Here is a 12,480-nt window from a genome sequence, read left to right as displayed (position 1 = left end):
GTTAAGTAAGTAATCTATCATTTCCTTTCTCTTGACATTTTGGCTTTTACTTTCAAGTCTACCATATTTGGATAATGTTCCATACCACAATTACCAGATTAACATAATTATAGCAACTGATTTCCTTGCCCTTCTTTGGCCTCTCTGTATGACAGGAAAGTACATTTTCCAGGCTCCCTTGCTTTCTGGCTTCTGGATAGGTCCTACCAATGAGAGAGGCAATGGTAGAAGCCCATAGGGCAGAGGGAGGGAAAAAATCTTTGTATTTCTTCCCTGCCTACACTTCTTCCACGTTTCCACCTCTCATCAGTCAGTCCCTGGCTCCAGAGTCACAGCTCAAGGTAGACAGCCGCCTCTGCATTCTAGCACCTACATGATAGTGCCAGCTTCCAGGCTCTGGTAACAGTACATCCTCCCATTATCACTCTTAGCCTAAAGATGGCAGTGATTTCCTGCTGCTGCTTATCTCTAGGCTGCCCCACCATACCCTGTTTAGCTCCACAGCTCTACCAAAACCTATTTTACTAATTCCTTGTATTAAAATGTCCTCTGAAGATATTCAAATGGCCAAAAAGCCTATGAAAAGAGGCTTAACATCATTAGCCATTAGGGACATGCAAATCACAACCACAATGAGATACTATTTCATACCAACTAGAATGGCTAATATTAAAAAAAAAAAAAAAAACTGAAAAGCACAAATAGTGGAGAGGACGTGGAGAAATAGGAACATTCAATCATTGCTGGTGGCAAGGTGTAGCCACTGTGGAAGACAGTTTGGCATTTCCTCAGAAAGTTATAGAATGCCGTTTGACCCAGCAATCCCACTTCTAGGAATATACCTAAAAGAACTGAAAGAAGGGACTTGAAAAGATATTTGCATACTGTTGTAGCAAATTATTCACAGAATTATTCACAACTGACAAAAGATAGAAGCAACCCAAGTGTCCACTGACCGATAAATGGATGAACACTATGGAATATTATTCAGCCCTAAAAAGGAATGAAGTTCTGCTACATGCATCAACATGGATGAACCTTGAAGACATCATGTTGAGTGAAATAAGACAAACACAAAAGAACAAATATTGTATGATTCACTGATCTGAGATAATTAGAATAAGCAAATTCACTGAGTCATGACCTAGAATATAGGTTAGCAAGGGATGGGATGGGGGTAGGGATAGGGAGCCAAGGTTTAAAATGTACGGAGTTTCTATTTGGGACAACAGAAAAGTTTGGTAATGGCTGGTGGGGATGGTAGCACAACATTGTGAATGTAATTAACAGCACTGGCTTACTGATTTAAATGTGGTTGAAAGGGGAACTGTTTGGCTATACATATGGTACTAGAACTAAAAGTTTAAAAAAAAAAAATTCACGGAACTACACAACACAGTGAATCCTAAGTTAAACCATAAACTATAGTTAACAGTACAATTAGAAAAATCTGCTTTTATCAATTGTAACAAATATACCACACCAATGCAGGTGTTAAAAATAGAGTAGCATACAGGAATCCTGTATTTTATGCATGATTGTTCCAAAAACCCACAACTTCTCTAATTTAAAAAAAAAAGTCCTCTGATTAAAACACCTGGAATGTTCCTGTTTATCTGACTAGAGCCCAACTCACTGAGTTCCCAAATCAAGACCTGAATGGCAGATTTTAAAGGAAAAGATAGATAATTCAAAATAACGTTGAGTCTTACTCTTCTAGGAAAAAAAACAAAACATTAAAACACAAAATATGAGATACATAAATTACCGATGATCCAGAATCATTTAATACTAATGATCCTTATGTACATATCCTCAGTGGCCCAAATTTATTTAAAAAGTGATCATGATCAGTAACAGTAGTATTAACAACAATAATTAAAATAAAAAGATGGCTGCTGATACAGCAACCCACTATTAACTGATCTTTAGCTCTGGCCTCCTCTCAAACCCTGAACTTTTCCCTTCTTCCCTCTTTTCCTAGTGATATTTTCTCTGGGAGAAGGAAAAATTCAAAAGTCAGTGAAAGTCGGTGGAAAATTTTACACCTAAGCTTGAAAATCTACATACATCAACTTTTGTCAGTATATTTCTGCCAGGATAAAAAAAAAATCAAAATCAAAGCAAAGATAAATATCTAAAAATTCTGATAATAAGAGTGAGTCAGAATAAATACATAGGTTGTATGCAAAAATGAGAGAATAATCTAAAAACGGTTTAGTTTCTCATCATGGTTTGCCTTGAAAACAATCGAATATGCAATGATTTCCTTACAAAATTCCCTTTAAAGGTCTTTAAAGTCCACTTCAATTTACCAAAAAATGAGACAGAAAAATGTAAAAAAACAAAAACAAGGTGTTGAGGTGTGTTTTAAAAATGAAAGACACCATTTGTCTTTAGAAATCACTGAACCTATAAATTTCAACCATGGCCTAACATTCCTGCTCATAACCTAACACTACAAGCCTGACTGAGCCTTAGGAATATTTGTAATACTACACTAAATCATATTTTAGTGATCATAGTAACTTTCTTTAACTCCTTAGGTCCTGACTGGCTATCAAAAGTGAAACAGACATAAAATTAGAAGTCACAAAATTAAGTATATTTAAAATGCATACTTAAAAAGAAATGAAGCCAAGACACATGGAATGTAAGTTTGGCTAATAACTTTTCATCGATTTTAAGGCGGTTCATAAGACTACATTAAAATAAAATTTTACAAATATATGTAAACACAGGCCAAATTTTCTTAAATTTTTAACATATCATTTCTTCTATTCCAGATCATTTTTAAACTGCTTTAAAATGATAAACTAAGTCACAGCCTCACTCTTTTCCTCCAAATTTCAACTTATAAAAAACAAAACAAAACAAAAAAACCTATAAACAAGAGAAGTCAAACAGACCAACTCCAAATAAGGAAGTATCTCTCAGACAGCATAGGCCACTTTTAATGTTTTAAGAATGCTTAAACATATAAAACCAAAACTGTTCAGTAAGATTAAAGAATTCATCTCCAGGCTGGACTAAATGCCCAAATTCACCAACTCATATTAACTTAAATTACCTTTCACTGACCCTGGATTAAAAACCTTTAAAACAATTCCCCAGATTCCCGGATATAGCAGGGCTGGCTCTACTTAGAGCAGCCATAGTCAAATGCCACCCAAGATATGCCAAAGGCAGTATGGCCAGAAAAGCATTGGTAATTCTATCCAAGTCTCTAAAACCCTAACCTCCTTTCTACCATCTTCCCCTCACTTGAAAGCTTCTTTCCTCTTTTCCTAGTGATACTTTCTGTATGAAAAGGAAAGATTCAATGTTTGGTGAAAGTGGAGAAACAATATACAACAAAAAAGGGGATGATAAAGGCCTGTATATATTGATGATGGCAGCAGATTCAAGATGTTTATATGAAGAAGGTGAGCAAAAAGTCTATTTTTAAGGATAGTCACCAAAATGTCCACACTAGATTTCTAGGTAGTTGGTTTCAAGGGGGCGGTGGGGGGGGGTGGATGTGTGGGAGTGTTCTATATGCAGTTTCAATTGGTATATGTATATATAATTCTGATAATCAAAAGTAAATTTTCCTTTTGAAAATTAGACTGTTATAAATTACTATTTACAAAACAGAGAGCAAGAGAGAGAGAGACTGACCCTTAACTAAAATACAATTCTTCAGATTGTATTTTGAGGCAGGAAGAAATGGAAAGAGAGGTTTGGGTTACCTAAGAAACAAAGCAATACTTGTCTATCCAAAATATTGGAATTATCCCAGCAGAAATTAATATGTATGTTACAAATGTATAAAGGAAACAGAAGGATGATTTCACATGGTCTCCAGTAAAACTCAACACTATCTTCCCCATATATTTACGCTATGTATGTTCATCTACCATTCAATGTGTAAAGAATCAGGTTTTGGAGTGTTCAACAGCTACTAAATTACCAAATGTATACATACTTCACACTAATGAGATATGCAGGCATGTATTTATGACATTTTGTTTTTACTTTAGATATGATAAAACTTCAAGATTAAGTGTTAGCTAACCTGTGATCAATATATATCAAATATATGTTGTATGTGTATGTCTTAAGAGAAGGTAGAATTGAATTGCCTTAGTGCTATCGAACTAGGAGATGTGACTGTCAATTCTTATAAATGTTACACTGTCTTTAAATACAGAGACTATTTCCTGGTAAATCTGTTTGACTTTATTAAGAAATGGGTTTACCATAAGCATACCAATCACTGAGGTTAAATTTTAGTTCCCACAATTTCAAAGAAAATTCAGTAATAATTTGTTGTCTACTCATTCCTATCTAAATGCCATTAAAATTTCGTTGCAGCTTCAAGAAAAAAAAATTTTTAAATATGTATCTGTAATACCTGTAAAAATTAACAGGGCTTATAAGACCACCACTTTCTGGTGACTAAATAAAAGTCACCAATTTGTGGAGTCCTCTGTTATGTGATAAATTTTTTTCAAATCCAGCAGTTCAATATGCTGCTGTTTTTCTCTGACTGGTTTTTATTTTAAATATCTTCCTTTTTAAAGAAAGACTATGACTTTATTTAAGTAAAAAAAAATAAACCATTATAAAAATAATCATCATTTGGGGGAAGGCCATATTTGACCATGAAATTCAAGTTAGTTCCATAAAAAATCTAAATTATCAAAAACCAAACAGGCACAAGACCTTATTTAAATGGGCTGCTAAATCAACTTTCAAACTTTGTTGAAGCAAATATCTGCTTCACTACATCAACGAACAATAGGTTTGTTTTTTAAATTATTTGTTACCAACTCCATAGAAGCATGTCATCTATATTACATTTGAAGCATTACAACCAAATTAGATTCAGAAAAGTAGTTCTCCATTAGAAGAAATCCCACCTTTACACAGCAATCTCCTCTGATGAAAAAAATTTTCTGTTTATAACATTTCTTGCCTCTCCTTCAGGGGAAAAAAAAAAAAAGGAGGGAAGGGTTTCATTGATTACTTTCAATTGAGATTACAGATAATTATCTAGAAATAATAAAGCCTTAATGAAGATGATAAAATAAAAGCTTTGGAAAACTGCTCCTCCCAAGGAAAAGATGCATTTTTATTTAAAATTTCAAAGGAAACACAGTTCAGTGTCTAAAGCAAAAGCCTAGGCAGCTGGATTATGGTTACCAGTTTACCAGGTAAGTTACTGACTTCAAAAGTCATTCATGACAGGTATAAATGAAATGTTTTAATGATCATACACTGTAAGTAAACCAAAGCTTCCAAGAAACATTTCTGAAAGTAAAACTTAAACAGCAGCTTCACTTCCCCACCTGGGGAATTGCTGATATTCTCACAAGCACTGGGGACTACCAATTTAGAAGGCCGAATCCTCGATCTTGGGACTTGCCCTTATGGAGCTTGTTACTGCCAAGGAGAGGCTAAGCCTACTTATAATTGTGTCCAAGAGTTACCCCCAGAGAACCTCTTTCATTGCTTAGATGTGGCCTCTCTCTCTAAGCCAACTCAGCAGGTAAACTCACTGCTTTCCCCCCTACGTGGGACATGACTCCCAGGGGTGTAAATCTCCCTGGCAAGTCGGACATGACTCCTGGCGATGAGCCTGGACCCAGCATCATGGGATCGAGAAGTCCTTCTTGACCAAAAGGGGGAAGAGAAATGAAACAAAATAAAGTTTCAGTGGCTGAAAGATTTCAAATGGAGTTGAGAGTTCATTCTGGAGATTATTCTTATGTATTACTTAGATATCCCTTTTTAGTTTTTGGTGTAGTGGAATAGCTAGGAGGAAATACATTAAACTGTTGAACTGCAACCCAGTAGTAGCCTTGATTCTTGAAGATGACTGTATAACTATATAGTTTACACAGTGTGACTGTGTGATTGTGAAAACCTTGTGGTTCACTTTCCATTTATCCAGTATATGGCCAGATGAGTAGAAAAATGGAGATAAAAATTAAATGAATAACGGGAGGATAGGGAGATAGGAAGTTTGGGGTGTTCTTTTCTACTTTTTTTTTCATTCTTATTTGTATTTTTTTGGAGTAATGAAAATGTTTAAAAATTGACTGTGGTGATGAATGCACAACTATATGATGGTACTATGAACAACTGATTGTACACTGTGGACGATTACATGGTATGTGAATGTATCTCAATAAAACTGAATTTTAAAAATGCATACTAAAGAATAATCTTGGTAAAAATATCAAATGAAACAGATTTTAGGAATCTTATTTCCTATTTTAAAAAAGTTTCAATGTTATTCAATAATGCTCTAAATAGAATGAAGCATTTTACATACTAACATAAATCTAAAACTCTGCATGTCACATTAGTGATTACCCAGCAAATACTAAAAATTATCAGCCTCCATTTCCTAAGCTGAAAAAAAAATAAGAGTAAAGTCAGAATCTTTAAAACAAAAACAATTTTATCTCAATTTTAATTTAAAAAGTGAATGTTATTGTAAGGGTGATGTTTTGAAATTCAATGTAATCCATTCCATAAAAGATCTTATCACTGAACAATATATTTAATCTGACCCCTCTTCTCATTCATAATCAGTTACCCTTCCTACATATAAACAACAGTACAAGAGTGAAAATGCCAATATTTACATTTTAAACCTCAAATACTATTAAAAAATTAACCTTAGTCCTAAATAAAATAACACTGAAATCAGTTGTCTTTTCAAACTTCAGAGAAAATATTTACTATGTACCAAAAACAAACAAAAAAAAACCTCCCTTATGTTCACAAGATCTTATTTAAATCTAAGGCAAAACACTACTATGCTATCAACAAACCATAATGTGGTATTATATATATATGATTAATTTTGGGAAATAACTACCCTCAACTCTAAAATCATTTCCTTACCACTCTCCCCCTCATTCTGTCTACTCCAGCCACTGAAGCCTTGCTGTTCCACAAATACACCACACAAACATTCATCTCAGGGTCCTTACCCATTGGCCAAAATACCCTCCCTCCCACTTCATCCGCATCTCTGCTCAAATGCCATCTTATCCACAAGACCTAATTTACTCACCTTCTATTAACCCTCATTTGACCACCACTTCCTTTCCCTTACTCCTTTGTTTTATCCCGTAACATTTTATCACTACTTTTATTTATCTGTTTCTTTTTCACCCACCCTCACCCCCAAAATATAAATCTGAGAAGGCACAGACTTTACTTTATTCACTGCTGTGCCTCTAGTACCTAGAACAGTGTCTGGTATATAATAGATGTTCAGTAAACATTTGTGGAATGAGTAAATGAATCAATGAATGAGCACCAATGATTTACATTTATTTATATGGCTGAAGTTCAGAGTCATTAAATTATGTTTTTTTTTAAATTCATAGAGCTTATAAGTAGTATGACCACATACAGATCTCTGAACTTTGTCTATAGATGGATGCATTTGGGTCAGGCATCCTTCCCAGGTCCAGCTGGCTGTGACCAGGGAAGCAAGACGGCACAGCAAGAGAACACAGAGACTGACATACACAAACTGCTAGCGCTGCAATAACTCCTGGAGGTAGGCGCCGCAGATGGTTGCTGAACCCATTAGTTCACATGGCTGAGACTCTATGCCACTGCCATGTCCTGCTATCTGCCACCTCCCTCCCCCAACACATCTCTGTTCATGAGGAACGTGACCAACAACACCTGGTCTGAAGATTTACACTGTGAATTTGGTCATTACGGTCCCTATAGTCGATGTTTATGTTCCACTTGATTTCTACACTCACTGTCCAAGAGGATTTGCTTATGTTCAATCTGAGGATGTTCGTGATGCCGAAGATGCATTACATAACATGGACAGAAAATGGATTTGTGGATGTCAAATTGAAATCCAGTTTGCACAGGGGGATCAGAAGACACCAAATCAAATGAAGGCCAAGGAAGGGAGGAATGTATACAGTTCTTCATGCTACAATGATTATGACCGATACAGACATTCTAGAAGCCAAAGTTACGAAAGGAGGAGATCAAGAAGTCGGTCTTTTGATTACAACTATACAATATCTTATAGTCCTAGAAACAGTAGACCAACTGGAATACCATGGCATAGCAGAAGCCATTCTGACAATGACAGACCCAGCTGCAGCTAGAATACCCAGTACAGTTCTGCTTACTACACTTCAAGAAAGATCTGAGAAAGTGGAAAAAGAACCAAAGGGAAGTTCAAGCAACCAAAGGGTGGGTGGAAGGTGCTGCAGTACAAATACTGTACGAACATTTTGACTCTGGTCTGAAAAGATAAAAGAATGTTATCAAAAACTACATGGAATAATTGAAGTCCCTTCAAGTTTGGAAGTAAGCATTTTAGGACAAATAAAAGGAAATTCAACTTTGTACTTGTGGAAACTAATCCCTAAATATGAAAAGGTTTATATTGATTCATGGGTAATACTTCCATAATAAATTATTGAAAACTAGGATGTCTGAACATTAAGGAAGACAGCCATAGTCTCTCCTTTTCTTTTTAACGCATTTTTTATTGTGAACTTTAACTTATATACGTAACAGTGATAACTTTCAAAGTACGTTTCAAGCAGTCAGAGAGCAAACCCCAAAGAATGTCATGGGTCACAATTTCACAACTTCAGCCACTCCCATTACTGTAAAACATAACATACATACAGAAAAGTGTCTCTTATCAGTGCCTCTACTGGTCTGTCTCAAACTGAATTGGTGGGAAAAGATATGGTCCAATATAAACTTTCTCTTTGGTTGTCTTTTAAAGTCAGTTCCAGTTTTGCTATTATTGGCAAAACTTGCCCATGTTTATTCTGGTGCCAGTGTTTTCTGCTTAAGTGTTTGCTTTGTTGGCATCTGACTTTATTTACTTGTACACCACACACAGCTTTCATCTTCCTCTTTCCCAGGTAAACTTCAAATATGATTCTTAATATCTGGCTAAAAGGGTCCATCTCTTCTCACCTCTTACCTACCCACTATATTCAGCAAACACTTATTGCACCCTTACTGTTGGGCAAAACATTTTACTGGATAGTTGGGGAAAGAAAAATAGATATAATTCACTTATTAAATGTCTACTGAGAGCACAATCTAGTGAATTATTACAGTATGGCCTCATTGTTTTGTTTGAGGTAGATTCGTAACAGTATTTTACACCAGTCATATCCTAATGTAATTATAAAACCCAATATATACTATGAAAGATAAGTAATTTTGTATTTGCCATTTTTAAGTATCCAATATTTCTGTTTGCATCCCATTAATACAAATAATGACAAATGATTTTTATCTGTAATAAACTGATTTATTGTGCAGCAACTATTCAAAAAAAAAACAAAAACAAAAAACCACTCATGGAAAGAGACAGAACAAATGGAAAGCAGATTGCTTAGCTTGCCTAGGCCTTATTCCACTTACATATTCTCTCTTATAATCAGATGTATCGTTCACTAGAGAAGAAAATTTTTCCCTAGATCGACTGCCTCTCACCAGCAATATAGCTTATCATTCAACTTTAAAAGAACAAAACACAAAACAAAACCATAGTGAGTGGAAAGAATGTCTAATTGGAGTTACCACTGGTGCCAATCCTCTTCAAGAGTTTATGCCAGATGGAGGAAATGCCTCTTCATTCAACAAATATTTATTATGCACTTACTATAAAAGAAGATAACTTCATGAAGTAATTCAATTACAACTGCAGTATGTGTGTGTATATGTGCAATGAGAGGGGTGCTTCTAAACAATCCTAAATAAAACCTACAAAAAGAAAACCAGTAATGAATTTTGAAGATGATGTTATCTAAGAGGTAATGGGTCTAAAAATATTATTTCAATAATAGCATCAAAACTGCTTCAGATGGATGCTGCTAGTAAATATTTATTACTATAAGGTAACCTTTATTTGGCAAGTATACCAGAAATCTTATTCTTTTCCTGATTTTATAAAAAGCTGACCTAAGTATGAAGTTATATCATTTAGTAAGGCATTAGGATTTACTACTGCAGACCAACAGCTATAAGACAGTGATGACACTTTACCCATTAACAATGTATTTAAGGGATGAAAATCTGAATTTACTGGAGTTTCAACTGTCAGCTTTCTCATATTACATGCTAACCCTAATCAAGTGACCTCTCTAAATGCTCAGAAATGAAAAACTTATCAAATCATATAAACTCCCCCACTTGAAATAAAAGGGTCACAAAACATAACTCTTGGCATTCGGAATACACAACTGACCAATAGACAAAACATTCTTTTTGAAATTAAACACAATTTTCATCTTTTTTCAGATCCACGGATCTAACCTAGAATAAACATCCTAACACTCACTTTGTCTTTGAGGCAGTCTCTAGCAAATGTGTTACCAGCATTATTTGTAAACAACTCCTGAATGCATATGGAACATTTCTTAATTAAAGTAGAAAAGGTCATAACATCACAAGGAAATAACAGAAGCTATCTGGGAAAGAAGCTGCTTCATAAAGTGAAAATAAAAAATTTTTAAAGAACATTAAGTAGAAAAATGTAATTGGTCTACAAATAAGAATGAAAAAATAATGTGTTATGTATCTGTAACTAACTTTTTAAAACAAACACCTTAAAATGAGTGTTTTCCCTCCAACTAGTCACCTTGGAAAACCATATACTTATTCCTTCACTTTAAAAATTTTTAGAATTCTTCCCCTCAAATTTCCATCAAAAACAATTTACAAAACACACCAGCCTGTGCATACAGTAAGATCACAATAATAGTAAGGAAACCCACTTTCTCTATCTCGGCTCTAATCCAAAGGTACCAGAATCCCTCTCAGATACCCGGAATTGTTCCATAATTGCCTCCAACTTTATCCTCCTCACTACTGTCAACCTCCTTATCTCTCCTTCTGGCACAGACATACCTCCCTCCCTCATCTCACTCTACTTTCCTCCTTGCTTACCACCCTCCTTCCATTCAGTCCTCTTTTCTATTCCTTGAACACATCTGGTTACTTACCTTCTCAAGGTCTCTGCACTTGCTGTTTTCTATGCCTGAAATACTGTTTCCCTGGCTCTTCCCAAGACTGGCCTCTTATTCTTAATTCAAAGCTACCTTTTCGGTCATAAGGGGCCTTCCTTGACCACCTAAATATAACCCTTACCCCTAGACACCCACTCCTAACACCAATTATTCTCTATTCTATCATCTTATTAAATTACATTACTTATTTCTTTACTCGTGAGTTACAAGTCCCCTTTATGGAATATAAGTCCATAATACTAAGGACTTTGTTTTGCTCACCTCTGTATTAATAGTGCCAAGTACACAGTACATGCACAATAAAGATCAGAATAAATGACTCCATCCCCAGATGTAGATGTAGATATAGCAAATTTTGTTTGTTACTGCTACTTCTGTGTTTCCTCCATGGATTCTATAGATCCTGGTCTAAAAGCTCCCTGCTATCTTGACACATCTGTATGGTCTATGTACATGTCACTGTGGTCTTTTCCTTTCCTACAACTGATTACATATATGTCCTCTCCTACAACAAAGCTCCTTCCTACATCCCATGTGCCCTTAGGTCAGAAGAGAGGGAACCACACTCACCATCCAATGCCTGGAGTACATAGGTAAATCAATAAATACACATTGATTAACTCCTTCCCTTCTCAGAGCTCTGGCATGAATCCTTCAGAAGGGCAGTGCCAAAAGACAATACCAAGAGCACACACCCTGCTGTACCAAGAATTCACCCATCTCTCCTAAAACACAAATAATAGTAAATAATAATAAAATTTCCAAGGACTAAACATAAATACACCTCATTTATCTCTTTCCCGAATTCATTCCCCTGAGGGAATGATCATGATCATCAATCAATATTTATTGAACATGTACTGAGAATTCTAATATGATCTTGAGTAAATAAGACCCAGAGTGTACGTTTTCTTTCTAGTGAGAGAGGTTCATAATTGAGCAAAGTATATGGTTTATTTATATTTACTTAAACTATACTGCTGTGAAATCGAATATGGAGACCAAAAATATGAACTGATCTCTGATCCATATCCTTAAAAAGGCTGTTACCAGTTCTTTTTAACTTAAATATTACCATTTTAGCTTAATCATGAAATGTAAAACAAAATCTAATATAGACAAGGAATTCTCCAGAAGTCTTTGGTAAATTTAATATTCATGTAATACACCAACTTCAAAGTCATGAAAATCTTTTGTCACACAGGTGCTTATGGCATCATAAACAAGTAAAGCTTGATTCCATGTATTATTAAAACTGACATTTATTTCAAAAAGGATTTGACCTATGATGACTTAACTATGAAAAATGGAAAGAGACTTGTGGTTGGGCAAAACAGATCTATCACATTATTTAGTCAATGGCAGTTCAGATTCCAAGTGACTTAGCCTTAACATTTTTGCTGAAATAATCTTAGCAAGTAACAAAATCTCCATAATAAAA

The 12,480-nt window shown here is 35.0% G+C and overlaps 1 protein-coding gene and 1 pseudogene across 4 annotated transcripts in view; one reads left to right on the top strand and one right to left on the bottom strand.

The window, feature by feature from the left end:
* The window catches only part of PDLIM5 (PDZ and LIM domain 5), a 251,147-nt gene that overhangs the window by 215,985 nt on the left and 22,682 nt on the right, over window positions 1-12,480 (bottom strand). The window lies entirely within an intron of this gene.
* On the top strand, window positions 7,631-8,189 carry LOC119529663 (annotated as a pseudogene).

Source organism: Choloepus didactylus, chromosome 3 (assembly GCF_015220235.1).
Source record: "Choloepus didactylus isolate mChoDid1 chromosome 3, mChoDid1.pri, whole genome shotgun sequence".
Taxonomy (NCBI): domain Eukaryota; kingdom Metazoa; phylum Chordata; class Mammalia; order Pilosa; family Megalonychidae; genus Choloepus; species Choloepus didactylus.
Note: the sequence above shows the minus strand (reverse complement) of the source record. Positions and strands in the feature narration are given on the sequence as shown.